Genomic DNA, 7,395 nt, shown 5'->3' on the forward strand with positions numbered 1-7,395 from the left:
AGGAGACATCTATCTAAACAGCAGAGGAGACATCTATCTAAACAGCAGAGGAGACATCTATCTAAACACAGAGAGGAGACATCTATCTAAACAGCAGAGGAGACATCTATCTAAACAGCAGAGGAGACATCTATCTAAACAGCAGAGAGACATCTATCTAAACAGCAGAGGAGACATCTAAACAGCATCTAAACAGCAGAGAGACATCTATCTAAACAGCAGAGGAGACATCTATCTAAACAGCAGAGGAGACATCTATCTAAACAGCAGAGGAGATATCTATCTAAACAGCAGAGGAGACATCTATCTAAACAGCAGAGGAGACATCTATCTAAACAGCAGAGACATCTATCTAAACAGTAGAGGAGACATCTATCTAAACAGCAGAGGAGACATCTATCTAAACAGCAGAGGAGACATCTATCTAAACAGCAGAGGAGACATCTATCTAAACAGCAGAGGAGACATCTATCTAAACAGCAGAGGAGACATCTATCTAAACAGCAGAGGAGACATCTATCTAAACAGCAGAGGAGACATCTATCTAAACAGCAGAGGAGACATCTATCTAAACAGCAGAGGAGACATCTATCTAAACAGCAGAGGAGACATCTATCTAAACAGCAGAGGAGACATCTATCTAAACAGAATGTTGTTTCTTTTTCATTCTCTTTGTTTTCTCTGATCATGTCGTACATTGGGTCTTCGTGTGCCTACAAGAAAGAGATGGTTTAGGTACTTATTTACTAAATGTACAGGATAACACACATTGCAAACACTCCAATGATAACAAGCATGGCGAGATAAAAGGCCATTCAGCTACTGCTCTTAGGCAACATTATTTCCCCCATTCAATGCTCTCCTCTGCCACATCAGCATTTTAAAATCCGGTTGTTGTATCACAATGGAATGTATGAAAATAAGATACGCTTGCACTTATGTTAATCATTGCAGTGGCATCGTAGCAAGCAGGGCTACAGAACAACTGCACTGTGTGAATCTGCTGAGTCCAGAAGCATCCAGCTGCAGAGGATAGAGATGCTGGTTGCATCCCAAATGCCACCCGTTTCCCAATGTAGTGCACTACTTTTGACCAAATCCCTATGGGCCCTGGTCAAAAGTAGTGCACAAATGGGGAAATGGGTGTGATTTGGGACGCACCCTTACTGTATCCAGTTGCATCAAGCAAGCATGTTTATGGTCCAAGGCAGTCAGGCACCTAGACCTCCCCGCCAGGTTATGGTTGGGACCAGGTTATGGTTGGGACCAGGTTATGGCTGGGAACAGGAGCAGACATTCCCACGAGGTTATGGTTTTGACCAGGAGCAGACGTTCCCAAGAGGTTATGGTTGGGACCAGGAGCAGACGTTCCCACCAGGTTATGGTTGGGACCAGGTTATGGTTGGGACCAGGAGCAGACGTTCCCAAGAGGTTATGGTTGGGACCAGGAGCAGACGTTCCCACCAGGTTATGTTTGGGACCAGGTTATGGTTGGGACCAGGTTATGGTTGGGACCAGGAGCAGACGTTCCCAAGAGGTTATGGTTGGGACCAGGTTATGGTTGAGACCAGGAGCAGACGTTCCCACAAGGTTATGGTTGGGACCAGGAGCAGACGTTCCCAAGAGGTTATGGTTGGGACCAGGTTATGGTTGGGACCAGGAGCAGACGTTCCCAAGAGGTTATGGTTGGGACCAGGTTATGGTTGGGACCAGGAGCAGACGTTCCCACAAGGTTATGGTTGAGACAGGACCAATCCTAGTCCTAGGGACACATTATATTCAACTAGTCAAAAGGCTTGATGATTAGTTTAAATAATCTCTTGTGGGCAGATTAGGTAAACATAAATGGTTTGCATCTTTGATTATTTGAACAAACCACGATTTCATAGGTGTGTAGCATCGTTCACGTTTCGGAAGGGTAGGGGGCAATTCAGCCCACAGGAAGGGCGGGGGCAATTCAGCCCACAGGAAGGGTAGGGGGCAATTCAGCCCACAGGAAGGGTAGGGGGCAATTCAGCCCACAGGAAGGATAGGGGGCAATTCAGCCCACAGGAAGGGTAGGGGGCAATTCAGCCCACAGGAAGGGTAGGGGGCAATTCGGCCCACAGGAATGGTAGGGAACAATTCGGCCCACAGGAATGGCAGGGGACAATTCGGCCCACAGGAATGGCAGGGGACAATTCGGCACACAGGAATGGCAGGGGACAATTCGGCCCACAGGAATGGTAGGGGACCATTCGGCCCACAGGAATGGCAGGGGACAATTCGGCCCACAGGAATGGTAGGGGACAATTCGGCCCACAGGAATGGCAGGGGACAATTCGGCCCACAGGAATGGTAGGGGACAATTCGGCCCACAGGAATGGTAGGGGACAATTTGGCCCACAGGAATAGCAGGGGACAATTCGGCACACAGGAATGGCAGGGGACAATTCGGCCCACAGGAATGGCAGGGGACAATTCGGCCCACAGGAATGGCAGGGGACAATTCGGCCCACAGGAATGGCAGGGGACAATTCGGCCCACAGGAATGGCAGGGGACAATTCAGCCCACAGGAAGGGCAGGGGACAATTTGGCACACAGGAATGGCAGGGGACAATTCGGCACACAATGGCAGGGGACAATTCAGCCCACAGGAAGGGCAGGGGACAATTCACACAGGAATGGCAGGGGACACACAGGAATGGGTAGGGGACAATTCGGCACACAATGGCAGGGGACAATTCAGCCCACAGGAAGGGCAGGGGCACAATTCGGAATGGTAGGGGACAATTCGGCCCACAGGAATGGTAGGGGACAATTCAGCCCACAGGAATGGCAGGGGACAATTTGGCACACAGGAATGGCAGGGGACAATTCGGCCCACAGGAAGGGCAGGGGACAATTCGGCACACTGGAATGGCAGGGGACAATTCGGCCCACAGGAAGGGCAGGGGACAATTCGGCACACTGGAATGGCAGGGGACATTTCGGCCCACAGGAATGGCAGGGGACAATTCGGCCCACAGGAAGGGCAGGGGACAATTCGGCACACAGGAATGGCAGGGGACAATTCGGCCCACAGGAAGGGCAGGGGACAATTCGGCACACTGGAATGGCAGGGGACAATTCGGCCCACGGACCTCTGAGACTATCACAGTGCAGGTGCATTTATACGGAGACTTGATTACACACAGGTGGATTGTATTTATCATCATTAGTCATTTAGGTCAACATTGGATCATTCAGAGATCCTCACTGAACTTCTGGAGAGAGTTTGATGCACTGAAAGTAAAGGGGCTGAATAATTTTGCACGCCCAATTTTTCAGTTTTTGATTTGTTAAAAAGTTTGAAATATCCAATAAATGTCGTTCCACTTCATGATTGTGTCCCACTTGTTGTTGATTCTTCACAAAAAAATACAGTTTTATATCTTTATGTTTGAAGCCTGAAATGTGGCAAAAGGTCGCAAAGTTCAAGGGGGCCGAATACTTTCGCAAGGCACTGTATCACAGTAATGATTTACCTGGCAGTGAGCAGTCATAATGACCTGCCCTTACTATACCTTAATGAATCCAGGAGGTTTTTCATAACTGCATAGAGGGGAAAAGAAAACAATGGTGGTGAGAATAAATATAATAATATACTTTGTGTTTAGGTACCCCTGTTCAAGTCAGGGGCAAAGCACCTTGTCGAGCCATGCTACAGAACCGATCTAGTTCAATTGTCTTTGCTGAAAGCTACAGTAATGTAACAATGATAGGCAGTTTCTTGGTAAATCACAAGGCTGATCAACTACACTGTTATGTTTTATTCATCCACAAGTTCGTTACCACCGGAGCACGTGTGGTTTACTTAAGTCTTCACATGCTTCAGCTTTTGCACTTCTTGGTTAAGTTTTTGTCGCTTGTTTCTTGAGTTTTTCCACATCGTGTTTTGATTTATTGTGCCTTTTGCGGTCCCCTCTGTACTCCGAGTATAGCGATCTCTTTCGACTAGACATTGCAACGACATTGGATAACTGTGTTATTAAAATAACCCTTTAATTTTCAGTTTGATACGATTTCTCGAACAACAATACACCCGGGACAAGCTTAGTTATTTTCTGCTTCTGATGGCGCATCGCAGCGTCGTCTACATCTCAGAGAGAGTCGAGCCTGGTCCCAATTGAGGCTGTTTTCACCCTGGTTTTAATTTCTATGCCGGGTTTGAGCAGGTGTTTATTTGCGTATTATCATATACAGCCAGGACTATACTTTGAATAAAAAGGTGAGGTCTGTAGTGGTTTATGTGTTTATGTTTATAAAGTATTCATACTGTACCCTTCTTTTGAGTTGTATTGCAGTTACTCGAGAGTATTTCCAGCTACTAACTGTAGAATCAACTCTATAATATGCTTATAAACAGTCTGTATGTAGAGGTATTGAAGGGGCATACATTGAAGGGGCATACATCTAAATGAATGATATTCTTCAAGAATCAATGACTATATATACACTGCTCAAAAAAATAAAGGGAACACTAAAATAACACATCCTAGATCTGAATGAATGAAATATTCTTATTAAATACTTTTTCTTTACATAGTTGAATGTGCTGACAACAAAATCACACAAAAATGATCAATGGAAATTTATCAACCCATGGAGGTCTGGATTTGGAGTCACACTCAAAAGGAAAGTGGAAAACCACAGTACAGGCTGATCCAACTTTGATGTAATGTCCTTAAAACAAGTCAAAATGAGGCTCAGTAGTGTGTGTGGCCTCCACGTGCCTGTATGACCTCCCTACAACGCCTGGACATGCTCCTGATGAGGTGGCGCATGGTCTCCTGAGGAATCTCCTCCTAGACCTGGACTAAAGCATCCACCAACTCCTGGACAGTCTGTGGTGCAACGTGGCGTTGGTGGATGGAGCTAGACATGATGTCCCAGATGTGCTCAATTGGATTCAGGTCTGGGGAACAGGCGGGCCAGTCCATAGCATCAATGCCTTCCTCTTGCAGGAACTGCTGACACACTCCAGCCACATGAGGTTGAGCATTGTCTTGCATTAGGAGGAACCCAGGGCCAACCGCACCAGCATATGGTCTCACAAGGGGTCTGAGGATCTCATCTCGGTACCTAATGGCAGTCAGGCTACCTCTGGCGAGCACATGGAGGGCTGTGCGGCCCCCAAAAGAAATGCCACCCCACACCATGACTGACCCATTGCCAAACCGGTCATGCTGGAGGATGTTGCAGGCATCAGAACGTTCTCCACGGCGTCTCCAGACTCTGTCACGTCTGTCACATGTGCTCAGTGTGAACCTACTTTCATCTGTGAAGAGCACAGGGCACCAGTGGCGAATTTGCCAATCTTGGTGTTCTCTGGCAAATGCCAAACGTCCTGCACGATGTTGGGCTATAAGCACAACCCCCACCTGTGTACGTTGGGCCCTCATACCACCCTCATGGAGTCTGTTTCTGACCATTTGAGCAGACACATGCACATTTGTGGCCTGCTGGAGGTCATTTTGCAGGGCTCTGGCAGTGTTCCTCCTGCTCCTCCTTGCACAAAGGCGGAGGTAGCGGTCCTGCTGCTGGATTGTTGCCCTCCTACGGCCTCCTCCACGTCTCCTGATGTACTGGCCTGTCTCCTGGTAGTGCCTCTATGCTCTGGACACTACTCTGACAGACACAGTAAACCTTCTTGCCACAGCTCGCATTGATGTTCCATCCTGGATGAGCTGCACTACCTGAGCCACTTGTGTGGGTTGTAGACTCCGTCTCATGCTACCACTAGAGTGAAAGCACCGCCAGCATTCAAAAGTGACCAAAACATCAGTCAGGAAGCATAGGAACTGAGAAGTGGTCTGTGGTCACCCCCTGCAGAACCACTCCTTTATTGGGGGTGTCTTGCTAATTGCCTATAATTTACACCTGTTGTCTATTCCATTTGCACAACAGCATGTGAAATTTGTCAATCAGTGTTGCTTCCTAAGTGGACAGTTTTATTTCACAGAAGTGTGATGGACTTGGAGATACATTGTGTTGTTTAAGTGTTCCCTTTATTTTTTTGAGCAGTATATATATATAACTTAAAAATGTCTCAAACTGTTCAACTGGCAAAACCCGTCAACTTGCTTTACTCCATTGTTTGTAAACAATATTATTGTAAACAAACCGTGTTCAAAACATGTACCATGTATCAAAATCAAGTACCCTTTAAAAAGTTTTTATTTCTAGCACTTAATGAGAGACTTCTGTTTTCTGAAAACTGCCACTGAATACATTGCAACACTGACAGTCGACTGAGTGCCTTCGGAAACTAAAATGGATAAAAAATATATTTTGAAAAAAACTCAGCAATCTACACACAATACCCCATAATGAAAAGTGAAAACAGGTTTCTAGAAATCGTTGCATATTTATTCAACATAAAACAACATACCTTATTTACATAAGTTTTTAGACCCTTGGCTATGAGACTCGAAAATGAGCTCAACTGCATCCTGTTTCCATTGATCATCCTTGAGATGGTTCTACAACTTGATTGGAGTCCACCTGTGGTAAATTCAATTGATTGGACATGATTTGGAAAAGTACCAACCTGACTATATAAAGTCCAAAAGTTGACTGTGCATGTCAGAGCTAAAACCAAGCCATGAGGTAGAAGGAATTGTCCGCAGACCACCACAGTAGTGTCAAAAAACAGATCTGGTGAAGGGTACCAAGAACTTCTGCAGCATTAAAGGTCCCCAAGAACACAGTGGCCTCCATCATTCTTAAATGGAAGTTTGGAACCACCAAGACTCTTCCTACAGCTGGCCACCTGGCCAAACTGAGCAATCGGGGGAGAAGAATCTGATGGTCTGACAGAGCTCTAGACTTCCTCTATGGAGATGGGAGAACCTTCCAGAAGGACAACCATCTCTGCAGCACTCCACCAATCAGGCCTTTATGGTAGAGTGGCCAGACGGAAGCCACTCAGTAAAAAGGCACGACAGCCCGCTTTGAGTTTGCCAAAAGGCACCCAAAGGACTCTCAGACCATGAGAAACAAGATTCTCTGGTCTGATGAAACCAAGACTGAACTCTTTGGCCTGAATGCCAAGCGTCCCGTCTAGAGGAAACCTGGCACCATCCCTACGGTGAAGCATGGTGGTGGCAGCATCATGGTGTGGGGATGTTTTTCAGCGGCAGGGACTATGAGGCTAGTCAGGATCAAGGGAAAGATGAACAAAGCAATGTACAGAGATCCTTGATGAAAACCTGCTCAAGAGTGCTCAGGACCTCAGACTGGGGCAAAGATTCACCTTCCAACAGGAAAATGGCACTAAGCACACAGCAAAGACAACACAGGAGTGGCTTCGGGACAAGTCTCAATGTACTTGAGTGGCCCAGTCAGAGCCCGGATTTGAACCCAATAGAACA

Source organism: Oncorhynchus gorbuscha, linkage group LG24 (genome assembly GCF_021184085.1).
Source record: "Oncorhynchus gorbuscha isolate QuinsamMale2020 ecotype Even-year linkage group LG24, OgorEven_v1.0, whole genome shotgun sequence".
Classification (NCBI taxonomy): Eukaryota; Metazoa; Chordata; class Actinopteri; order Salmoniformes; family Salmonidae; genus Oncorhynchus; species Oncorhynchus gorbuscha.